The 26,740-nt window shown below is 38.7% G+C and overlaps 1 pseudogene; it reads right to left on the bottom strand.

The window, feature by feature from the left end:
* Nucleotides 1-26,740, bottom strand: part of LOC109078414 — a 132,118-nt pseudogene that overhangs the window by 85,586 nt on the left and 19,792 nt on the right.

Genomic DNA, 26,740 nt, shown 5'->3' with positions numbered 1-26,740 from the left:
AGCTTTTACGGGTTTGGAATGACATGGTACCCCCAGTGATTAATGACAAAATTTTCATTTTGGGGTGGAGTATCCCTTTAAGCCCCTGATCAAGGCATATGTACTGTTGGCTTTGGATAGAAGTGTCAGCTTAATGATACAAAAATATTCTGTCAGTTAGGTTTATTATCGTTAACTAAAACTTAAATCAAAAACGAACAAAAAAATACTTATATAAATAAATTAACATTAACTGAAATAAAAAGTTAAAGTTCCTCATTGTTTTTTTTAAATTGACTAACTAAAACCTAATAAATACTACATAGACAACCATAAAAAAGTCCAAATATAATCACTAAAAATAAAATTCAAAATATTAACAAAAAGTATAATAGTATATCAATAATACTAAAACTGCAATCAAGTAATTAGTATATTAGTATAATAAATCACAAGTTTTATTTCTATCTAAATCTTTTTAAAGACAGAAAATAAATAAATAAATTACATACAAACCCGATTCCAAAAAAGTTGGGGACCTGTACAAGTTTTGAGTAAAAAAGGAATGGAATAATTTACAAATCTCATAGACTTATATTTTATTCACAATAGAATATAGATAATATATCAAATGTTGAAAGTGAGAAACAGTTTGAAATGTCATGCCAAATATTGGCTCATTTTGGATTTCATGAGAGCTACACATTCCAAAAAAGTGTTGGGACAGGTAGCAATAAGAGGCCTGAAAAGTTAAATGTACATATGAGGAACAGCTGGAGGACCAATTTGCTACTTATTAGGTCAAACATGTTTGGGTATAAAAAGAGCCTCTCAGAGTGGCAGTGTCTCTCAGAAGTCAAGATGGGCAGAGGATCACCAATTCCCCCAATGCTGAAACGAAAAATAGTGGAGCAATATCAGAAAGGAGTTTTTTAGAGAAAAATTGCAAAGAGTTTGAAGTTATCATCATCTACAGTGCATAATATCATCCAAAGATTCAGAGAATCTGGAACAATCTCTGTGCGTAAGGGTCAAGGCGGAAAGGAAAACCATACTGGATGCCCGTGATCTTCGGGCCCTTAGACGGCACTGCATCACATACAGGAATGCTACTGTAATGGAAATCACAACATGGGCTCAGGAATACTTCCAGAAAACATTGTCAGTGTGAACACATCCACCGTGCCATTCACCGTTGCCGACTAAAAACTCTATAGGTCAAAAAAGAAGCCATGTCTAAACATGATCCAGAAGTGCAGGCATTTTCTCTGGGCCAAGGCTCATTTAAAAATGGACTGTGGCAAAGTGGAAAACTGTTCTGTGGTCAGACGAATCAAAATTTGAAGTTCTTTTTGAAAACTGGGATGCCATGTCATCCGGACTAAAGAGAACAAGGACAACCCAAGTTGTTATCAGTGCCCAGTTCAGAAGTCTGCATCTCTGATGGTATGGGGTTGCTTGAGTGTGTGTGGCATGGGCAGCTTACACATCTGGAAACGCCACAATCAATGCTGAAAGGTATATCCAAGTTCTAGAACAACATATGCTCCCATCCAGACGTCGTTCTCTTTCAGGGAAGACCTTGCATTTTCCAACATGGCGATGCCAGACCACAAACCACATCAATTACAACATCATGTCCGCGTAGAAGAAGGATCCGGGTACTGAAATGGCCCAGCCTGCATCCAGATCTTTCACCCATAGAAAAACATTTGGCGCATCATAAAGAGGAAGATGCGACAAAGAAGACCTAAGATAGTTGAGCAACTAGGAGCCTGTATTAGACAAGAATGGGGACAACATTCCTATTCCTAAAACTTGAGCAACTTGTCTCCTCAGTCCCCAGACGTTTGCAGACTGCTCTAAAAAGAAGAGGGGATGCCGCACAGTGGTAAACATGGCCTTGTCCCAACTTTTTTTGAGATGTGTTGATGCCATGAAAGTTAAAATCAACTTATTTTTCCCTTAAAATGATACATTTTCTCAGTTTAAACATTTGATATGTCATCTATGTTGTATTCTGAATAAATATTGAAATTTGAAACTTCCACATCATTGCATTCTGCTTTTATTCACAATTTGTACAGTGTCCCAACTTTTTTGGAATCGGGTTTGTACATACATACATATTTACTGAGTAAATGATTGAATAAACAAGCATTTTGTGGCTATATTTTCAGGCCAGTGGCCTCTGAAGATTGCATCAACATCTCTATGAATGACCGGATTTATGGTTGGTATGACACTTAAGCTTGATTCTAATTCACTTTCACCCTATGAAGAATGCAAATGACTTTTGTTAAACATCCCATATGATTTGATTCAAAAAGTAAATTTAGTATCCATAAAAGACTGGTCTTTCTGCATTCAATGAGAAGTTTTTGCTCTGGTAGGGAACTTTGTGAGTGCATATGTATGTGCGTATGTGTGTGTATTGAGAGAGAGAGAGAGAGAGGAGAGAGAGGGACAGAGAGAGAGGAGAGGAGAGAGAGCAGGGCACTTCCGCTGCAAATAAATGAAAACAAATTTATTGAAACCATGCTAAAAAAAATTATTAAATAATTAAATTAATCATATTGGTCACATCAATAATCATAGATATGATCCAGAATTTTGAAACGTTTTGAAAAAGTTAACGTTTTTGAGTTTAGATGGTGCCTACACAGTATTAGAATGATTTCAAGAGTTAAAAAATATTCATTAAACCCCCCTCGCCCATCTGTAATGTTGGAAACCACAGGAAAGTCACACTCATGCCTGCAGACACAGATATCATCTTGAAGTTTATGAATATAGCTGAGAGAATCAAAATGAAGGCAAGCTGAATTGAATCATATCAGCATGGCTTTAGAGAACACATACAAACTTTGGGTTCTGCATTTTCACAATATGATTGTTTTTTTTTAGAGAGAAAAAACAATTATGAAATGCTCATTTAAATATTGTATATATTAATCATTTTATGAGTGCTATGAGGTTGAAAGTTGAAGCAGAGATGCTCCGATGTTGGCTTGTGTTCCTGAAGACCCACCTGGTTCTTCCTGTAGTCCTGCTGTGAATGTCGCAGCACACGGTAGCACAGCCTGCAGATGTGCCTGAAGGGTGCATGTCTCTGGTCGCTCAGGCTCCTCCAGACGCAACATGGGGCCCATCACCGCTGTCTGTGAATGGGGCCTGAAGCAGCTTGAAGATCTGTTGATGGAGAAAAGTAAGGAGACTGGAATGAATACTACATCTAGTGTATCTACACTCTTGGTATCTATGGTTCCATGAAGAACGGTCACCATGTTGGAAGCTTTCCATTGCACAGATAGAAGGTTCAGTATAGTAGAAAAAGATTCTTCAGATTATTTAAATATTAATACACTAAGAAAAAAAAAAAAAATATTTTAAGAACCTTTTGCTGGAAAAGTTCTTTGTCGAACCAAAAAATGGTTCTTCTGTGAAAAACAAAACCCCTTTTGGAACCCTTCATTTTTAAAACTGTATCCATCCAGTTAAGGTCTATGGAAACCAAAAATCATTCTGCTACAGAAAAACGAGCAAGGTGTGAGCGTATTTACTGATTTTAAAGGGCGAAACATTATGAATGAAAGGGAACTGGCTTTCTTCAGGTGTTTGGATGACATTTTTTTTCATGTTATCTCAGTTATAAATAGTGTTTATTAGCAAAGGTAACCTGGTACCCGTTGTATTTCTGCTGCTTGTATTACCCATAAAGGCCCCACTGTATGTTGTTTGTTTGCTCCGGTCCAAGATATTGAATTGTTTTGTCATTTCCATTCAAACCCTTGCTGATTTGTTGGTGCCCTCAGTGTTTAAAAATTTTAACTGTGTTGATGGAAAATTAAGAACAATCCGATAATAGGTATCTAGAATAATTTTTAGTATTTCCACGCCGATCGCATTATGCAAACCAATAGTTTTCACTGTCTACTCAGGGGTTTCTTACTTTTAGACTAATCATTGCACATTTTGCCTCTTCTAAATGTGTTTTTTAATGTGAAGGACGTGTCTTTTTAGACATTACAAGTGGTGAAGTGTCGAGGTATTGAAGAAAATCTACTTGTTTCAAGATATTTGCTCTCTCATGAGTTTCTGCCGTCACGGTCGGGTTTATTGACCATGATCTCCAAAACATCCTGCCCAGTGTTTGGAATGCACCACAAAAAACACTATGGTCCTCGAGAAGCGTTAGTGACAAACCCTACAGAATGCACAGAGAAAAGAATGTCATGTGATTGTAATGCCAGGTGTTAAACTATTAACAGGGCCTACTCAAGGACAAAATCCGTGGTGGGAAAGTGTTCTACATTCATAAACGACGGCCAAAGCAAAAGCATTTAGTCAGGGTCGCCTAAAAGACTGAAGCACTTTTCCAAGCATTACCTCTCAAGTGTCATAACTTCTTTCTTCTGGGTGATTGTGCCCTTCTCCAGTTGCCAGCGCATGGATGCCAACACTTACTGGATCATTGGCAAAGTCTAGGTCTCCTCACCTCCCGCAGGAGGAACTGGCCACAATGGCGAAGGACCTCTTTATCTTCTTTGCTAGGAGAGTGCTAACTCTGAAAGGAGAGAGAAAACAAATCTGGCAATGTAGGGCAACACTTTAATACGAAGATAACAAGATAATAACATGAACAATGCTATGTTGAAAATTGGAAATCTATTATAATACATTATATTACTTCTATTTTTTTAAAATAGACTCCAAATTATTTCACCATGGCATATGTAACTGTCAGTTATTTAACCTACTGTTTTCATAATCTCTGTTTTATTATTCTAAAAAAGTATTTTTTATACACTCTATAACTTTCCTATTGTACACAGAACGTTTATAATTTTAATAATAGCCACCTTTTTCTGGTGCCAGTAAGAGTGTTGATGTGCGCGGTCATTTGTAAATTGTAATGTCGCGCTTCCGTTGTCATCTGCTTTGTGTCCAGCTATTATTAGCTGGTACAAAACAGCCTCTTCTGCTGCTTGGTATATTGCAAACCGGTGTTGTGTTACCATATGATTTAAATGTTATATCTAAGACTGATGAACACACTGGTTTGTAGTGCCAAAACAGTTTTACCGTTTACTGCCATGTTATTTGTCTCACTATTTCATTGTTATAGGAAAGTCTCCCAACATTCAACAGGGAAATTGTTACTTCTACTGTTGAAAACCAATAAGGTGGAATTTTTACAATTATTTAAACGTTATAGTATTACGTAATTGACAGTATATTTAAAACAAATAATAGATTATAAAATAATAATTTAAATATATGTAACAAATGTTCTAATTTAAATAAGTAATAAATAAATATATAAATGATTATATTATTATTCACTTTCAACAGCTGCTAAAACAATAGTCAGACAATATAAACTGCATGAGGAAAAGTGTTTTGGTGGTGAAGTAACTTAAAACCCACCCGTAACATAACTGGCTCTCCGCCTCTCTTTGTCGTGGGGGTCGGGGTGTGATGGTGCCTCGGTGGACCACATACATTGGGGCACAAGTGCCTCAGTCGCACATAGGAGTTCCTGAGGTATGAAACAATTGGTAAAAGACTCAATAACAATAACGCACACTGATATTATCGCAAATGTACAATCATGGATCTGGTGTTGCCCCCTTTGTGCAGCAATAACTGCAGCTAAACGGCCTTGTAGTGTGATGTTGGTGGGTTTCTCCCTTATGAACTGCTTTTGCTTCAAGTCCGTTCCACAACATTTCAATTCGATTAAGGTCCGGGACTTTGAGTTCCGTCCATTGCCAAAACATTACATGTTGTTCTTCTTTAAACCATTTTTGGTTTTGGGTTAGTTAGTTAACGACTTGTGTGCTTGGGGTTGTTGTCGTGCTGCCTGACTCACTTTTCTCTTGAGATTTCAGTTCTGCAGAAAATGTCCTGACCAGGTTTCCTTAGACAGATACTGTATAATTCAGAATTCATTGTTCCATTAATGCTGGTAAGCTATCCTGGCCAAGATGCAGCTCATCAAGCCCAAACCATGAAACTACCACCACCATGTTTCACAGATGAGGATAAAGGGTGCATGTGGAATGCAGTGGGGGCTTTATCGTCCAAACATAAACGCTACTCATGTTTAAACCAAAAAGTTCTATTTTGGCTCATCTGTCCACAAAACCATTTCGCCAATAGGCTTATGGCTGGCCAATGATCTTCAGCAAACTCCAGATGGGCAGCAATGGTTTCTTTTTGGAGAGTCAGGGCTTTCTCCTGGCAACTCTGCCAGCACACCTAAGTTACCGTCACTAATGACGGGTGTTTCATGTGTTCTCACTGATGGTGGATATCATGAACGTTAACATGTAGCAAAATTTGAGACCAGTCCCTCCACTTTAGTTAGGGTCCTGCGTTGCATAACCTGCACAGACTAATATTACACGTACTTGCATTTATAGTGGATCTTAGGCGCTTGTTGGTCAACCACGCCGGTGGCGGGTAACAGTGGTCTGTTAATTTCTGACTGTGAGACTTCTTTCTCCTCCATTACCTCACGTACATTACCTCGCACGTTCTTATTGCACCGTTTCCGCGCCTGTTGAACGGAGTCTTTGTCGCCCACCCCGCATCGCACGGACTGGGCCACGCCATCACCTCTGGCTCACCGCTCCTCCATGCGCCACTCCACCGCACGCGGCTCGTCGCTAGCTCGCACACCACACGTTCCCACCGACCCCGGCCGAGCACAGAGGTGCAGCAGCCCCCCAGAATTTCCACACAAGCACGAGATGTGATGCTTATTGAGCACTGCAGGACTCACCTTTTAAACGAGCTCCAGTTATTAAATACAGCGAAAATACCCTGGGCAATGGGGCGAACGTGCGTCTTGCGCGCGCGAGAGGACCCCCAACCGAGCCCGAGGGGAGTGCGGCGACGACCATCGTGTGTGTAGTTGAGAAGAGGCCCCAGACTGACTGAACAACACCATGTGAGGAACAGATGGACTCTATACTTCATCTTACAACTCGCAGCTTACAAGATAATCCTTGAGATTCAAATACTGTTGCCGCTTACAGTTATGTGATATGGGATTCTTTTGTCCCAGGAAGAAAATAGCAGACTAATAGGAAAATGGTACAAGTTGCTCTATTTTTTTTGATTGGACGTCTGATTTGGTACACTTAAGGGACTCTTTTTGGGACAACACGGTATTAACTTTCATGCAGTATAAACTTTCACGATGCAGCACTGATATGGAGCCTTCAGGTCATTGTGACCCTTGTAAGGAGATCTTGTGGGTGGTAAATATTCCAACATTAAAGTACTCTTAAAGCAGGTGCCTTTATTGAGGATGTCAAGAAACCATCAGTGTGAACGAATATCGCACTAACAACACTTCAGCTCTAATGTGATGGAACATAACATTTATTAGTCAGATGTAATTGCGCTCTTTTGCAAATTGTATCGAGATATGTTCAGGTGCTTTGACCTAGTAAGTTTTAAGTATTAGCGTTTACATGCTTGTGTATTCGCCAGAGCACGTTGTACTGGTTGTCTCGTTGCCTTCAATCTTTAAATAATGAATTTCTCAGTTAGTTTGTGGCCGCTGACTCAAACAGCGCCTTGGTGGGGGGAAATCTATGGCAGTTAAACACACACACACACACTACACAACACAACACAAACACAGACCTTATGCTAGCCAGAAGCCGTCTGCTCTATTGTTCTTAGTGTTGTAAGTGTGTCCTGTGGTGTATACAAACAACTGCCTGCTGCAAGAGAAGTTCAAATACCGGTCAGGCCAGTAAATTGTTTATTTCACTCTTGGCTACTATTAAAATCGCCAAAAGACACCAATTGCACATTGGTCGACATTATCTGTTTGTACACTATAATGGCGGATGGTTCGCACTGGCATTTCGTACGGGGTGTGTCAGCATGCTGCGCAATCCAATATGCTTTTTCACAAAGCTATTGGTGAAACTTTAACTATTTTAAATGGCGGCACTGCGTGCGAAAAAGGCACGGCAATGGCTGTTCGTTAGACTGAGTCTGCATATGATTAGAATAACAGCTATGGCATCATCAGGAAACTAGATATTAAAAAAAGAAAAGACGAGAGAGCGGAGAAAGATGACAAATGAGATGTCAAGAGCTTTACACTCGTGGCAATGGTATGTGGAAAACTGTCGACACTATTGAGAGGATAAGCAATTAAAATCATTTTTTTGAATAATGGTACAAGCGACACAATAATTACTGCACGTCGAAACGAAAAATCCGTCCACCCAGGACTTGTATTGGCCGTTTTTTTGTCACTGTAATGGTGGCCACACGTGGTGAGAGGCGCGTGTCACACTCTCTAAAAAATGAGATGGTTCCAAGTCTACAAACTTTAGGCGTCAGTACATTTTCGTTGTTCTTTACTTTGTGTGAAGACACAAGTGACCTGAATGACGACATACCCGAGGAACGATAATTTAACTCCAACCGTTATACTGAAACATTAAAGCAGGCCAATCTGTGCTTGCACCTATTTACTATCACTTCCATGTATAATTAAATCAGTTTGGCTGAGCAGTTAATATTCATATGGGCCACCCCAACACACGAAACATATTACACACCAATTACATTACTGCAGTAAAACTATAATCTGGATATCTTGCACTGTCGCTTAACTCATCACTAGACCTCAAAACTGAGAAATTTCCCCCTATGGTCTGATTCTGAGCTGTAGGAAGATTAATCATCGAAACCACTTCCAAGTGATTGCTGATATAGAAAGAAGAGAATCTGGGGGCGGGCATCGTGGATCCGACACAAATCTGGGGCTTGTCTGTGTTTAGCACCATGTTTCCACAACATGGGAAAAGATATCAAGCTGGCAAAAGTTGCAACCCTAAAGCAACGGGAGTCACACCTGATTCCGCTGCTCCACCGTCACCCTGGTGGGACTTTCTAGGATATTTCGTAGCAAGGAAAAACTCAGGAATTTGCAAGGGATCATATGAATGATTTTAAAACACAACCACACAAACACACCACACAACACACACGAAACATGTGACACGGAGCACACTCAACCCTGGAATGTCGTTGGGTTTTGTGGGATATGAGGCACAAAGAAGTCTGACGGTGGGTGTGCAGTAGACGTGTTGACATTTTGCAAGTTGACATTCTCTCGTGTTCCACACCACACATTGATTCACTGAGTCAAGAGTTAAAAACAACACAAACAGCGTCGCAGCCCTAAAGAGATCCACCGGCTATCATCAGCACCAGGAAAATGGGGTTAGGTGTGCAACGATTCCATATATTCCTCGTGACTTAGAATCATAGCTGCAAGACTCAGACACACTCGTCTGTTTTACTCCTTAGTAGTTCATGTTGCGTATGTTTCCTGCTTGCATGTCAAACTCCTTGCCGGCCTGATAAAACCTAACCAGTGCGTGTGTAGTTTTGCTGAATGAGGCTTTTCTTGTCCACAGTCAAGGGGTCAAACTAGGCTAAGTCTGCTCATGTTCATGTTGATATGTCAACAAGACCGTGACGGGAATTCCTGGCGACAAGCGGCTCAAATATTAAATATCGTTAGCGCTGAATCTCATGCGTACGGTTGAACTTATTATAAACAGGAATCTCACATTAATCAGAGCTCAAAATGACAGCAGCAAACCTGCCACTCCAACTCAGAAGTATGATTACACCCTGAACCGCCCCGCACAGTCTCTGCATAGCACCCAATAAATCACATACAATGTGTATGTCCTGTAACTGCGAGAGTAGAACATTGCCTGAGTAATTCAAGGACTCAACTTTCTCTCTATAAAAAGTACTATTTCGGCATAAAAAGATCCATTTATTATATGACCATTCTATTACATTATTTACATAACAATGTAGACTCTGCCAAAATTGTGTTATACTGGACTATAAAGCTTTTGTTATGTTAGGAACAATGTCCCTAGTATATTTCTCAATGATGATTCAATAATGAATATTTACTATTAAAATTAAACATCACTGCAATGTGTAACCGTAAACATTTTATTTAAAACAATAAACCAGTCAGTCCGTCAGTCATAAAATTACATAAGCATCCTTATTAATTAATTTAAAGCATATTAAACACTATCTCATCTACTAAATATAGTTATAAACGCATATATTTTTTGCATTAAGGCTGATGATGAGGAATTGGATGTATGCAAACATGGCTTGAATATGCACCCTGAAAAATAATACATCACGTAAATAGTCAGTAACAAACTAAGTATAATAGACTACGCCGACATTTTACTTCAAGCAAAACTAGAAGTAGAGTCCATGAGTTTTGGTTTTGTTGCTTATCCATGTATGATATTGTTAGACATATATTATATATAGTGTATATATAATTAAATATTATATATGATATAGAATATAGATATCTCTGCATTATATAGATGAATTTGTATATATATATATTAGCCACACACTAGTTCATGTTTTTGTCAATGTGTAGTACCCCCACACTCCGTTTAAAATCCCTGGCCCCTCATGCATAGCTATTCATTAATTCATAATTCTATTGTCATATTGTCTTCTACAAAGGAGACATTAGTACTGTTCAGCGTAGGTTCTGATCATAGGTATTCTACATCACTACATACAATTAAATACGATAGTACCAGTGTTGTGAACTGTAACATTTAAAATCTGTACCGGATTCAGAGATGGTTACACTTGGGCTGACTTTTATTGGTATGCGAGCAAAAATGGTCCAGTGTGTACCCTGGGTGACGAGGGAGGTCTCCTCCTCTGAGCGGTGGTGGGGATCCCAGCTCAAGATATGGAGGAGATGTCATCTGCCATCGGGCGACAGCCCGGAGGCGTGTACATGACCTTCTCGTTGTGCGGCGTTCGCAAGGACGTTATGCCTCACGCAGCGGCTTCATGCTCTGAGTCCCAAGCTAGAGGGACAGATGGGAGGAACACGATAACCCTGGAGCACACACAACACTTTGCTCTGACTTCTTGATTCTGTGCTGACTGAGATAAAGTGTATGCCATTAGCATCGATGAAGTTTGCAAACATCTCTTTGATTCATGACATGTTTAAAACGTTTGCAGTTTTATTTATGCTGACACCTGAAAAATCCTCATAGCATTCCAGAGAAAATATGGACAAAGAAGTCCTAGTGGAGAATTTCGTTGCCTCCCAGTCTCACGTGCAGTGCGCCGTTATAATCGTGCCGGTTCACAGCAAATAACAAGTTGAGCCATTTTTTTCTTAGTCAACAGCTCGGAGCCCGATAACTAACTGACTATTCTTTTCGTTAATTTCAGGTTAAAGTGACAGGGGAAATTTTCACTAGATATGTCATAAAATTCCACAAACCTGCTGCAAAAGGTCTCTGTAATCAAGAAACAATGATGATTAAATTGAGATCTGTGCCCCGCCCGCATGAGCTTAGTTAAGAGACATTCACACACTAGTCCCAACAGGAGGGATCCGCGCAGTCGACGTGGTGTTTTACTGCCGACCTACGAGGCCGATGAGCGCACCACTGCCTCAACACTGACTTTACTTCTTAACCATAGTGCCACTTTGCTGTTGGCTTAAAGACTAACATTTCTAGAAATGCTTGAACCCCAATTGTTTAAATTAAACTATACATTCTCAATAGGGAAAAAAATTAGCTAACACAAAAATATGATCAAATAATTACTAAAATCCATGTTTTTATTTAAATTTGCGTTTTTAAGTAAATAGTGCCATTTATTTTTCCTGAAATGGAAACCTCGATTTTTTTCTCAACACTAAAGATTCTGGGGTTTTCAATTCCAAGTTAGAGATTCAACAGCATTTATGTCATAAAATCATTTTATTATTATTATTATTTTGACTTGTTTTTTTGTTTTTGTTTTTAAATCTGTAATGCTTTTTAAGGTTTTAAAAATAGAAATGTAAAGGCTTGTTATATCTTTGTTTAAAACAATTGCATTATTTCCCTCCCTAAAAATGTCCGTGTGCAGTTCCTACCATTTGGACTTTTTTCTCTCTTGGATGTAAACAGTCGCCTTTCTGGCATCATGCATGAATGATGCAACAAAGTTACATGGTATTACTTTATATAATCATAACAGTTTTATTATTTAACTATATCTATTCTGCACAGGACAAAGGTTGGTAGGGGTTTTACATTTACGTTGCAGTGTTTGTTAGATAAACTTTCGAAAACAATGTGTGTGTTTACATTTAATTCAATGTTTACTTTCACTTGTAACCAGGTGTTGGTATTGTTACACTAAAACCAAAACTACTATAAAAAAAATCAGTAATTTAAATAGGGCTGAATATATATGATATATAAAACTAAATAAATTTATGAATTGACAAAGTACAATGAAATTAAATTAAAGTTTGAGTATTACTTTATTACAACGAAAAAACAAAATAAAAATGTCTTACAAACTATCTAGGAATATCAAAATAAAAAGAAAAGGAAAGAAAGGAAAAAGAAAAAAGAATTACTAAAGCTACCAAAAAAATTAAATAAAACATAATTAAAATAAAATAAAAGCCAATCAAAATATTTTTAAATTCTAAAATAGTCTATAGATAATACTAAAATAACACTGTGACTGTGTTTTTGCCCAGGAAATGCTGTTGATATATCAAAAGATGTACAGAATCACATTTTTAAAGCTATAATGAGCAATAAAAGCAAACATAAACACGGTGGAGCTATGCAAAGAGATTATAGAGAACAGTACTAAAGGCCTTTGACATGAAGATGAAGCTACATAAGCTTCGTATGTTAGCAGGTCTGACAGTACCTGGAAGTTAAAGTGTGAAAAAGTCTGCCACGTGGAACATGAAACCAAATTCAGCCAGCAGTTTAGATAAGATGGTAATACACCCCAAAATGTCTGCCAACTATTTAACAGAAATATAACTACTTACAGATGAACGTGACTCCTGTGACTCTTCCTCATAGTCAGGATTAACCTGTGGACAGACAGAATCACCAAAAATGTCATCAAAATGCTAAGGAAATCAATCTGATTGATTTATTTTTTTTATTTTTATCAGGTTTCTGTCAAAATGATCCATAAACAAATCTTGTCACGCCACGGCGTAAGCCAACGTTCCGAGAACAGCATCATCATGAAGTGATTAAAAACTGTACTACCTGTGTTGATTTAACCAACGTGTTGCCATCTAACGGTGCAAAAATCAGCTCAAGTCCAGGTTTTTTGAGGCGGGGACGGAAAACATTCAGAGGGAATGCCTGAAATCCTTACAGACTGTCAGGTTTTAAGCCAGGAGAAAATCTAGAGGGAAGTTAGTAAGGTTCCTATCCTCAGTGGGAGGAGGTTTGTTGCTGATCTGGGACCAGCTGAGGGAGGATCCCGAGCTAGTTAGAACACACCCTCACTCACCTCTGCTGCCAGGTAGTGTCCTCTGTGGCCAAGTGTTTTAACCTGAAACAGGATATCCAGTAGTAACAGCGCCACCGACACGGGTAATGCTGATTAACCACCGAAATAAGAGATGGGCGGAATGTCACAAATAGCCTATGAGATACTTAAAGGAGTCATTCACTTCAAAATAGACAAAGTAGCAGTGCATAAGGATGCTGCAGGATTGAGAGTCCTATGAAACCAAAATCACGTTTTTGCACTTCCGCTTCCACCGTCCTCAGTACCGTGTGTTTTGAAGGGTTTGGTTATGAATGCAATGATATAAGGTCTGTGGTTAACCACAAGCTTAAAAATATTCTCAAGCATTTTAATCTATGACTATAAAATACATCAGTACATAAGCTTTTTTTAACGCTTTTAATGTGTCTTGACAAATGAGTAGTTACAGTAACAAGCGAGTACCTAACGCAATTACTACAAAGGCTGTCGAGGACATGAAACAAGTCCCACAGGACCTTCATAATGACATGATACAGTATGTGTGTGTGGTGTTGTGATGTGTGTGCTGTGTGTGTGTGTAGTTTGTGGTTATATATATATCACATTGGCCTTGGATGAGATGCCATATGAACATTAATCCTACACACAAAGGGGTTTAAGCTACAAAAACACCTGATGAAGAGTCTTGACATATTACAATTGTGAAACAATATATTGAGCGTGTTGGCAACCGTAGTATAAGGAGCACTAATTGACTCCGGTTCTGTTGTATTATTAAAAAGATAATGCCACACCCGAGGTTGTAACATATTCTATTTACTTTTCCATGGCCCATCTGACTGAATAAACATTATAGAGCCACAAAGAGGGACAACCATCCTCTTCTCAGTAGTCGGCTTTTTTTTACAGCCTCGGAAAGTCACCATTTTTACGCCCCGCTTTTATACTCGGACTCTTGGCAAACTACCGACATCTTTTTCATACTTGTAGATTTTTTAGAAAAAGTTTTCAGTTTTGATTGTGAACAAAATCAAAATGATTTGAGTGGAATTTAAGATTAAAAGTAGCTGGGGAAAGCATATTGTTCGGTGACACAAGTCAAGTGACCTGTGTTGTAGTTTGTTAGTTGTAGCCTATTAGTTAGTTTTTATTATCATAACTACTAGTATGTTCGTGCTCATTTAATGAAGGTGGCAATTAAAAGCTTGTGAAGATTATCATTAATGGGGATCACTCACATGCAAACATACACCCTCCCACTTCCCACAATGCTGTGCGTGCTGAAGTGGCAGAAGTAGCGGAACTGGCGGACGCGTGGTTCGCAGGCACACATATGCTTCTTCCTGTGTTCATCGCCAAGTGAGCAACTTATCTCTGCTCGGCATGAAACAGTCCGAACCACGTAACCCTTCGCCAACCCAGAGAAGAACGTTCATTTGACAGGCAACATCACAAGTTTGTAACAATAAATAGCAGCACAGTACATGTGGATTCTGTGACGGCACCTACCCCAATTAGAAGAATGACCCTGATCTTCGTTGGTGTCACTCTGCGCTATCTATCATAAAATAAAACAATCTTCCATGCTAGTGTTGCAGTTCACAGAGTTCACCTGAGGAGAACGGAGAGGACAAGAAGGAGGAGAGAGGGGGCGTCATGAGACCGAACTATGGTTTATTTTTGAGCATGAAGCAATGACTAAAAAACCATCATTCACAATGCAGAGACATTCTGGCAGGGAAAGAAAGTGGCTCTTAAATTAGTGTTATCATAGGCATAACTAGCTTTCTCACTAATCACTGGGTTCAGGATGTTCTCACTTGCTTGACAAACAATGGACAATTAATGTTCCAGTTCCGATCTCGCCAGAAGAAGTGGAATTTAGCCGTGACTGGTTTACAGACAGTACGTTATCCATTTAAAGCAAGCCTTATTGCAAAGCCGTTAAGAAGCACCGAATTGTACTAGATAGTGTGATTTTACATCCACTTCAACATTGTACCAGTAGGTGTAATGCACAGAAAGGATCAGTACCAACGTGAAAAGAAAAAAGCAGCTAAACCTCGTTGACAGCCACGCGTTTGTCCACCAAACTGATGGGTGCTGGCATGTAGAGGCTGTCCTGCATTTACGGGAATTCCAAAACATTTATCCCCAATTACCAACGCATGAAAGCGTATGCCCAAAAAAACTCACGGCCATTAAAAACAATATCGTTTGTTGAAGCATAAGCTGTTAATGGGTGCGTTTTGTCACAGCCACATGACAGATGGCTGTCCCTCACAACATTTTAGTCGTGACTTACATAAAATAAAAGTCAATAGTTGACCAACTTGGTAATGTGTAAGCCAGGAAAAGACAGTAAATATAATCAACGCAAGCAAGCAACTAAATAAAACTGATCTAGGATTTTGAAGTTAAAATGTAATATAATTTATTTTCTTTTATTTTTTGGTTACGCACAAGCATTTATACACTATGATGTGCAGGTTAAATGACCCTTCTGAATGATTAGCAATTAACTTTAAACAAAAAATAAATCAGAAATAAATACATCAGAAAATAGTATGTTCAAAACCAATGTAGAAAATATAATTAAAAAGAAACATAAGACAATGTGTAAAACAAGGATAAGATACAAATGTTGTAATTATCATTCATCATTTATTATGAATTATATACTTCACTGCTTCTTGTTTATAGGTTGTTTATTAATAAACAATTTATTTTAAATAGATAATTAATTATTTTATATAAATAATAACTTGTTTAGCTCAATATGGTTTATCTTTTTTGTGTTGCAACTAAATGCTTGAGGTTTTTCTAACACCCTAAAACGAGGGAAGCCATTTAAACTTTAAACTTTATACTACACTTACTACCATGCAACTGTAAACCGTTAGCGCTATTTTTGGAGAATATCTGCTCAAATCTCAGGACCGTACACTATTCTGTTGTCAGCCGCGAAACAAAGAATCTGTTTTCTACTGTGATTTTACACGTTTGATTGGCAACGAAAACAGCGCATCACGTTGTGGCCGTGGATGACACAAAAGAACGTCAGCTGCTTGCGTTAAAGTAATATTCTCCAAAAAGGCGCTACGGGTGATGCGGAGAAGAGGCGGCCACAGAGTAGCCTAATTGTTGCAATAACGTGTCATTATTTGTGGTCTTCATTAGTAGAGCAGAAACGTGATTTATCGTTGCTTCATCACGGGTACGGTTGAAACAAAGATGGCAGATGGAATATTCGGACGATTGTCTTCATTTATTTTCATGGACCTGGCCAGTGTAACTTCTTGGCATGCATGGGGACCGTCACACAGCCTCCCCGGGTTTCATCCAAATAATGTATCATTTTAAATTGAGTTTTCCGAAGACGAAGACAAAGCTTTTTGGGGGTTTGGCACCACATGCGGTGCACGTGATAATAACTACATTTTTATTGTTTAGTTTTTTGGGACGTTGGACCAGCCACTCGGACGGCTGGCAGACTTGGTCCCAACATACACAAATTCAATACACGCCTCAATACAACCCATGTTTCCAGTGTCTACTGCAATTACTAAACACTTGCGAATGAGAAACGCAACATTATTCCAGAGAGAACTGTATTTACGCTCATTTAGATTCATTGCACTTATGTCTGTAATTTTAAAATTGTATAAGCTCACGACAAACTTTACATGTAGGCCCACAGGTCGTGCAAGTAAGTTATATATACTAAGACCCAGGCTACATTTAGTTTCAAGGATTGTCGTGGCTTTACGTTATTCAGAGCTTGCTGTGACAACAGGAGCTGATCAGCGATGTTCCCACAGAGGGCCAATTATTAATGGGGAAACGCCGAGGAGAATTTCAAATGTCTGTATGAGCTCTGACATCATGTAACAGTCAGTGGAAGGTGATGAGGATAAAAAAACCCGCTTACCACCCCGGTGTTTGTGGAATCAGCAGGCTGGAGCAGACAACCCCATGGCCGGAATACAACAAGACATCTCAATGGAGCGACAAAAAATAACGAAGACTGATTGTATGTTTGTGTTTGGGGATCTGGTTTATGCTTTATACATCTTTCCAGAATGGTTCAGCGTAGTTGTAGCTACAGCTCAGGCATTTTAGAGCCCCTGGTGCATAGCAGAGAATACACATTGGACAATCCGAAGGTTCCATTGCATTAGTTTCTAACTCCTTACCCCATGTGGAATTGCAAGCCACGCGTGTTTGAATACAAGTGTTAGGGTCTGAATTTATGTTAACTGGACGCATCTAGCGGTAGTAAACAAAGGTTCTCATTGATGCTCAACTCTGCAGGAAGTTGCCTTTTGGCAAGCCCGTACAACTATGCTCTATGAGCCAGCAGCTAACATACTTAGAGCAATGTCCGTAATTTAAAAAAAAAAAGAAAATAAAATTTGATGTAACTTTCCCTGAAGGTCTAAAATCATTGAACCCTGTAATTGAGCGGGTTGCGTACTCCAGGTTGTTATACTACAACAGCCACAATGGCTCAATGCCAGGGCTGCACGAGGAACCCTCGCGTCTAACGTTATATGCCGACTCGGCAACTGTTCCAGGATGACGCCGATGGGCTGTGGTGTCATCTGCAAACTTCAGGAGTCTTTGGACAGAGGAGTCTGTCAGTAGTGGGGAGTTGTTAAGTTAAAAAAGGAGAAGAGCAGTGGGGAAGAGAGAGAGGAACACATCCCCTGCGGGGACACCAGGTGATGGTGGTAGTTTCTGGGCTGTTTGCCATTGAATTTCAACGATGTCTCAATTTAGCTGGGCAGCCTATCTGTCAGAAAGCGTTGGTGGATCCATTGACAGAGTGCTGGGCATGATGTGTATTGACAGCCAAACTGCAGGTCCCCCCACAGGCGTTACTACAGAGTCCATGGTTTGTCTCGATGCTGTAGGAGCAATAAAGTTGCTCGTCCCTTGTTGACTTGGATCATCGCCCAATAGCTCATGCATAACTGCCCACTATTCCAGAAAGGATGTCTTACAATTGCCTAAGTAGCGTGCCAGTAAAGGCCAGTAAAGGCATTTTCTTAAAAAACATCACCATATGCTAACAGATTTCTATATTTTTTTACATCACATCTGGGTTCCTTCACCCCAGTTTCTCCTCCACGCAAAGATGACGCTATCCTTTCTTCCGTGTGTTTCGCCTCCGCATACACCCCTCACGTAAGCGATGTGCCCCCCTTGCATGCTTAATCCTAAAACCTGTTTCTGTGAGCCTGAGTGTACAAATCAATCCCTCTTCCACTGCTGTTTTGACGGATCAGTGTATGATGCTGGCCCTGCCGCTGAGTACTGAGGCTGAAAAATTCAGCTTTCTTTCCTCCCGGCACTCATGCCATTTTAAAATATCTATTTTACCCCTGCCCTGCGGCGTTGGTTTGACGCTGGGCACCTTTGCTCAGCGATTACTCTTTACCGACCCTAAACTTTTAAACGGTAGTTTATTGTACATATATGTCATGAAGCGCCAACACTGCTCTAAACGCTGTTGTCGCCTTGACCGCCGCACACCACTCCGCGCTAGACACCATTGTCTACCGAAATAAAGAGTACAACAAGGCTTTGCACACTTGCCAACTAGAAGTGTTAGCACACTATATGGTTAAATCTGCACCTATGGCGGAGGGCGAGTCAAACTTTTTTTTTTTTTATATGACCCAGTTTATCTGAACCTGTTTGTATAACGATGTGTGTTGTTCAACATGCCACACAAGTGTATCCATAAGGAAAGCAGGCACGCGATTTGTTTCCAGGAGCCATGTATTGTCAGACACCAAGGAAGCTTCCTTGCCCAGCGGGGTCCAGCGTCTCACCGCGTTGTCGTTTCTTTCTACACCCGAACAAAGCACGGACAGTCGGTTTATTCCCCGTAGATTAAATGAGAGTTAACTTCCGTTGTGAAACTTTTTTGGAAATGATTGTTTGCGCACCACAACGCGCCAAAGACCTGGAGAATACACACACACCAATGATTTGATTAGTTCTAGTGTTATATATAGTTACTGTCTATACTAGATTTGGTATCCTTTGAAATCTATGCAAATTGGAAGATAACTATGTAAGAAAATAGCTGGTATTCCACATAGAACTCCTATTAGCTATATTCACAGGAACATAGCTCAAGTGTCACATGGCCCCCAGTCAACATAGGCTAAATTATGTCGAACACTTATGACTGCAAGCTCAATGACAGATGGTTGCACTAGAATAACACTGGCACAATGGACCTTCTGTCCCTGCGCAAAGAACTGATGCAATGGCACAGTGAGGGCCCTTCTACCTCCCCATCTCGCCCAGATGGATTGTCCTACCCGAATCACATTCCGTACTGATATCACCAGCAAAACAGGTTTCCTCAGCAGCTTCACACCTGGTTTTCTGATTCATCTACGGTGTCTTTCGATCTAGAATCCCGCAGCATGCTGAAAACACAAAGGTGAAAACGCAGAATAAACAATGACAAACAACATAGCTGTATAGAAAATCACATAAAATGAACCGCGTCTAGACCAAGTTTATTCAAAAAATTAAAGGAATTTATTGATATATATGTAATGAAAATGAACTGCGTTTACTGTGCTTATTTAATAACTACAAAAAAAAAAAAATACACTTATTATATGTACACAATTTAATTAAAGATTCAATACGATTCATAATGAGGGTTATGGTTTTTATGGCAAACGTGTCTCCACCAAGGTAATTAAAAAATAAAAAAAAGATAAAAAGATAACTGTGACTTTTTATATCTCACCAAAAACATGATTTGTCTCCTTGCGGTTTGGCGCTTGCCATGTTTGTGCTGTCATATTTTAGATTTTTTTTTTTTTACTCAGAATTCTAAGTTTACATTCTCACAATTTTTATTTTGTTTTGTGGTTTTTTTAGACACAGAAGCCCTCTAACATGGACAAATGAACACTGCACTGTTTTTTCTGTTTTTGTTTTAGTCTTTTTGTTTTGTACAAAGCTCAATTATGTTAAGCTCCACTTTCTTCTTTTTTATTTTATTTTTTTTGATCCCTTGTGTGTGTGTTGGGGGGAAAATAAGCTTCAAATAACGGGGGCAATTAAGCCTGGATCCACCAAAACCAAAAATATCCGGTATTTGCAACTCACACTGTAATTTTGTTTGAGGAGTAACACGTGTCTGTGGTGCTGTGCTGTTTCCACCCGGTTGGTTTTGCTGCCTTTCCAGAAATGTTTCTGGGCTGAGTAGTACCGTTCATTGGACACAAACTGAAACTGGACAGTCTTCTGGAAAGAAAAAGGAAGAAAAAGCAGGAAAAGGGAAAAGAGGGGAAAATGCACACAACCAAACACCTTTAAGTTCATTGCAAACCTTTGTATATAATCTTTCGTTGCCCCCCTTCCTGTGTTACTGTGTGACATACCTAAATCTTTTTGTTTTTTTTTTGTTTTTTTGTTCGTTTTTTTTTTTTGACACGCTATTGTGACAGTAACACATACGAGTAAGGCACCAAAAATTCATCCACAAGGCTTTACGCGTTCATCAACACCAAACCAGACCCACAAAGTGTGTGTCGCTTTAGTTCTCCTTTAACTATACACCTCACTGTAAGATATTATTTCAGCATAGTCACTACTTATCTAAAAAAAAAAAAAAAAATTATATTTGATTGTTTTCTTTTTTTAAAAGTGAACTAAAAAAAATCATGAATCTGTCTTTAATACATTATCATTATCGATTTTAGAGGAGTTTAACTGACAATAAACAAAAATTCAAGCTCCCCTTGAAAACTGATGCAGTTTTGTTGCGGAATCACTGGACTAACTAACCTTCCAAACACAAAACAAAGAATGCCGTGCATATATCCATTCAGTACTGAATCACCAAAGGCGCGTATTGTAGCCATTTTTCAGGAAGAAAGTATGTAACTAGGGTAATCTCCAGGACATTGTGACCCCACTTAATTGTACACTTGTATTATTCACTTGAAATAAATGAGGGTCCCTGTGACTGAAGGCACAACTGAACTAGAACAACTCTATTCGTATTCCCAAAAAGGGTTCGCAAGTCTGGCGCACATTAGCCTAAAACGACTGACTGACCACTTTGCCAGTGTTACGTCCAAAAGGAAAGTCATGTAAGATCAAAACACACAAAAACCATGGTGTCCTGTATAAATATGTACACAAAAAAAACCCCCAAAAACTCTATTTTTTAGCCAACTGCCCAGTATACCCAAGCAAGGGGTCCATAATTTCAAACAACCAGCCTGATCAAAATTCAACATAGTTTAGGTGGGTAACATCTTAAAATGCATTAGTAAAATGGTAACGTAAAAGTGAGCAAATTAGTAGTAATATAAAACTCTTATTGCAAATAAAGGTGTCAAATGTTCCCATAGAAAAATAATTTAAACAGTGAGAAGTATTTAATTAACATTTTTAGTAATCAGCATAAACAAATATTCCAGTTTACAAATTTTTACTAAAACTAAAATCTAAAACTGAAAAAATCCACACTTTCTTTGAATACTGAAGTTATCCAGTCAATCACGGAGGCCTACGGTTGTTGTGCTATGGTTACCATGAATGATCCCTCAAATCATATTTACTGATCCTACAGTAGATTACTAGGGAGAGGATGTATGATATTTGGGGCGATATAAAAAAATGCTCTTTCAAGGTTCAGCACAGCACAGAAGCATCAAGACAAAACCAGTTTAGAAACAACACGAGACCCCACCCAGAACACAAGCATATCATGCTGAGAAGCAAGTTATGCTAAAAAACCAGTAAATGTTCTAACAGTCTTATATAATACAGTGTTTTGATTGTACTTGCAATGCCAAAATAAATACAATTTACAATAATACCCATACATATGAAATTATAATAATATACATATTTATATGTATAATAAATATAATTAATAAAGATCATTATTATACAAATTTTTGTCAGGTGAAACATCCCTTGCTCATTGTAGGGAACACACATGATAAAACTATGAGGATGAGGGACACTATGATGTTAACCAGCAGATTAGATCCTTGAGAACCAGTTACACATCTTATCTTCTCATGAGGGGACAGGACTGCACTGAGGGCCGGGAACCTGGCAGCAGTGTGTAAAGGAAGGAAAGACTAACAGGAAGGGAGGGAAGACACCCAAAGCGAACATGATTAAGTGTGACGGGGTAAAAACTAGCAATACGGCCGCAGAGCAGCGCGCTGAGAAAAGAAATGCGGCCACCGCTAACGCTAACGCTCGGGGGATTAGCGGCCAGGGAACTAGAGGTGGAGGGGGGGGGGAAAGAAAAAGAAACACTGAAGAAGAGTGGAGGTGGAAGTTAGGAGAGGAGCATTAGAGGGGCGAAAGTGTGATAGAGGATGGCGCATCAGCAGGAAATGATGGAAAGAATGTTGTAGGTTGATGGTGACGAGGGGCAGCGCTAGGTTAAACTCAGAGATAAGAGGGAGTTAGCACGCTAAACCACAGAGAGCTCAACACCACCACCAAACAAACACTACAGGCTGTTCAGGACAGTTATGGATACAAACTCACAGAAGAAATGTACAGTTTTAAAAGAAAACCCTACCACCACTCCTTTTATAAACCATTTACCATGGTTTTACAATACTAACACTAAACGTCATGGTATTTTGGCCAGAAATATTAACATTATAGTCAATACTGATGAGCCAACTAAGTTTCATGTAATGGAACGAAAACAGATAAATGGGGCAGATATTAAAATGCTATACTATTTGTTTGAATGATTAAAAAATAAATTCATAAAAATCACCCACTTTAAAATGCTGAATTTATGAATCCCGTATTTATGATTATGTACAGCATTGAAAATTGTATTTTTATATATGAATTTTGCTAAATATTAACATTTACCAGTGTTAATTATTATAAATTAATAGTAGTTTAAACTTAACTTTAATTAGGAATTAAATAACCATAAAGGTAAAAATAAAAACAAATGAGCATAAACAATTAACTATGCATTAAATTTCTCCACTAAATATATATAATATCAGCTGATATTAAACAGCAATGCACCGTGTATGCAGTTTTTTATAATAAATATAACATTATTGTGTGTACGTGTGGATGCTTAATATAGTTATTTTAATAGATATCTATCTTTATAGTTATTGTGTACCCTGAAGGCCTGCTCACAATATGTACTTTAAATGTACTGAAATACTATTCTACATACAGACTTTCAACAAATTCAAATCAAACGTCTGAGCAAATTACGTGTCATGAGCCTGTCAAAGGCATACCTCATTAATGACTACGATAGGCATCACACGTTGTTACAGAGCCAGCAAACCCACAACGTTGCATGCTCACTCTCAACTTTTTTTTCTGTAGTAATCAAAAACCAGTCTCTGGATTCAACAGCCCAGTCTGAGATGATACCAACAAGAGGGAACGATTTATTTAAAAAAAATGTAAAAATTTTGAAACCTTCAGCTGTCAGACCCTATTTTGTTTTACTGGGTTGTAATAAAATAGCACATACACCCAAAAAAAAAAAATACAACAAAAGGTCTGTAGAACCCAAGATTTGGTCCTATGTACCATCCCTTTAACGGAGAACGCCAACACGCAGCCTCACAGGGACCGTGTATATTGTTAGCCCAAGTTATAAGAGACACTCAAGAGAATACCAAAGTGATCACATATCTCGTGTTAGCCCCCATGGTCAATGAGCTAGAAAACTAACTTCACAGGGATGTTCGAAAGCTGCATGGGTGTTATCTGAGCAGCTATGCGCGTCCTCAACAGGACATAGGCCTCTAAAGGGACTTGACACGTGACGTCCCTTGTGACCAGTTGTCCAGAACAGGGGGCAATCACCTAGGACGATAGAAGGAACCCTATATAAATATGGAATGCGCTATCTTGCTGCCAAGGCTCTTGATGGAAAACCAAGCGCATTTTCTTTTAAACAGCTTAAGCAGAACCATCGTAGTACAAGTTACATCAAGTGGATAGGGGGCTAGATTCTAAGATTTAGTAACGGTCAGGCAGCGGCAATTACAGTGAGCAAAGCCTCTCCTACCATACTTGTTCTGCTACAGCTACACTACAGACGAGCAGAGCAGAGCGAAAGGAGGTATAAGTAAAAAAGGATCCTGTATTATTTCAGAAAAAGTCAGGTGATTCCCCAATGATAGCCTAAGCGCTTGCTCATAAAAAGCAGTATCATGAGTGTAATGAAATACAGTGTTTTTTACAATGTACTCGTAATGCCATATAATACCATTCCAAAAAAATCAATATGAAACATTTTTTAAATATAAGTATATTGATAAATGTTGAAAGCACAATAATAATATTATTGGTGTTGTATATTATTATTATTATAATATATATATATATATATATGATTATAATATATATATATATATATATATTATTATATATGATTAATTTATATAACATTGAGATTGGAACATTTTCTATTAAATATTGATTCTAAAGGTGTTTTTATTTTCTGATTTTGGACTTTCGGGGTTTACCCGCTCCGATATAATAAACATCGATGAAACTGAAATAAACAGTCATCCCATGCCATGTATCCATAGTGCTTGTAGCTGAAAGCTAATTTGCAAACACTTGTCTCCTAAGGAGGGGCTTTTATAAATCTACTAAATAAAAAAAAAAAAAAAAAATAGATTGGGGGCACCTGTCCATAGTGTACACCTTTCTTGGTGTGGTGAGCACAGCTCATCCTGTATGAGGAAAGCCTGCGGTAGAGAAGCCAGGTCTGCTGTGTCGTGAACCTACACAGCTGTATGCCGCATCAATCAAACAGGAAGTGCCTCCGCGTATGTCTGTTCAGCGGTGTGTGGCAGCTGTGTGTAGAGACACCAGCCTTTAAAGAAAATTAGTCACTCTTATTAAAAAGTTATTTACTTATTTAACACACCATTAAAAAAGCCAATTACCTCACTACATTTACACATTGGTCACCTTTGACTGGAGATTTTTGGAGCGAGGAGCAGGTGAGCTTTTCACTGACCATGGACCGCATCTCTATTGTCACCAACACAATACCTTCCATTGTTCCAGCCTTATCATCCCATTTCAAGACCAGTCAGCAAATTTCGGAAATTTCGGACATTCAATAATAGAAAAAAATCCAGCATACGGCGATATATAAACATGGGACACAGCAGTGCCCTTGGAAGCGATTTGAAAAAAAGCAGTTTTGAATAAAAGTAACTAACTACCAAAGATACGAGTAAAATTATTATATAAGCTCTTTACCAAAAATTATACTAACTCATCTTAATAAAACAATCATTTAAAAATACTAAAAAATAATTCTACATATAATTTTAATCATTTTTTCACATGAACCTATAATTGGGTATAACATTGGTTAAACTCAAGCTACACTGTGAAAACAGTGTCACACTACTGAAAAAAATGCAGTTAGTGGGAAACAGTGATTCCTTGCGATAAAGGAATTTGGGATGAACGCACACTACCAGCTTAACTTTCAGTTCAACGAAAAAAGAGTCTCATTCAAATGCTTCACCCAAACAAGGCTTGATAAAGTGGTAACACGCGAAGATGAGTTATGGTCAAACTTCATTGCGAATATCTGAACCTAGCGCCCGTAGTGCAGCCTAGTGTTAGTTCACAAATAAGCTAGCACCGTCGATGGGGAAAATGCAAGTAAAGCATTCGCCTGAAGCTGAATATCTTGCCATCTGGTCATCACAGTAATAAATAGATAATATGAGTCGGACCACGCACATGCCTGCTGTGAGCGCAACAGCGACAGGAACCTCCAAAGTACATGAATCACGCAGCACACATGACCTGGCAAGTACCATCACACAAGCTTAGCAAAGGCACTTTGCCATTTGCTTAGGTAAACATCACCAATTCACGTAACTAATTTCCATTCAGAGTGGCCACAACATAGGATGTGCTTTATGCCTCGGCTAGCACTACAACATGCTGTAGAGGCTGTCGAATCGCTACCAGAAGAAAAGGTTACAAGCGAGTTAGTTGTAGTGGAAGATGTGACGCGGTTTTTGTATGCTTATTTTAAGAAGAAGGTGAACAAGAAACTATTTAACAACGGAGAAGTAAATCAAGGTTCCAGGAATCGAACAGTCAACCAGAAATAAACACTGCAGAAAGAAACTATACATAAATAACTATCAGTGGGCAATAAGTGACAGAAGTTATTCTAGATATTTAAACGTTTATTTTAAATGAGCCCTTAGGATAAAATTGCTGCATGTAAATATTACGCACAGTCACGCTAGGCCACCGAAATGATCTTCAATCTCCACCAGCTTCATGGTAAATGAATCTTATAAATGACCATAAAGCATAT

The sequence above is a fragment of the Cyprinus carpio genome, chromosome A11, assembly GCF_018340385.1.
Source record: "Cyprinus carpio isolate SPL01 chromosome A11, ASM1834038v1, whole genome shotgun sequence".
Lineage (NCBI taxonomy): Eukaryota > Metazoa > Chordata > Actinopteri > Cypriniformes > Cyprinidae > Cyprinus > Cyprinus carpio.
This window is presented reverse-complemented; position numbering and strand designations above follow the sequence as displayed.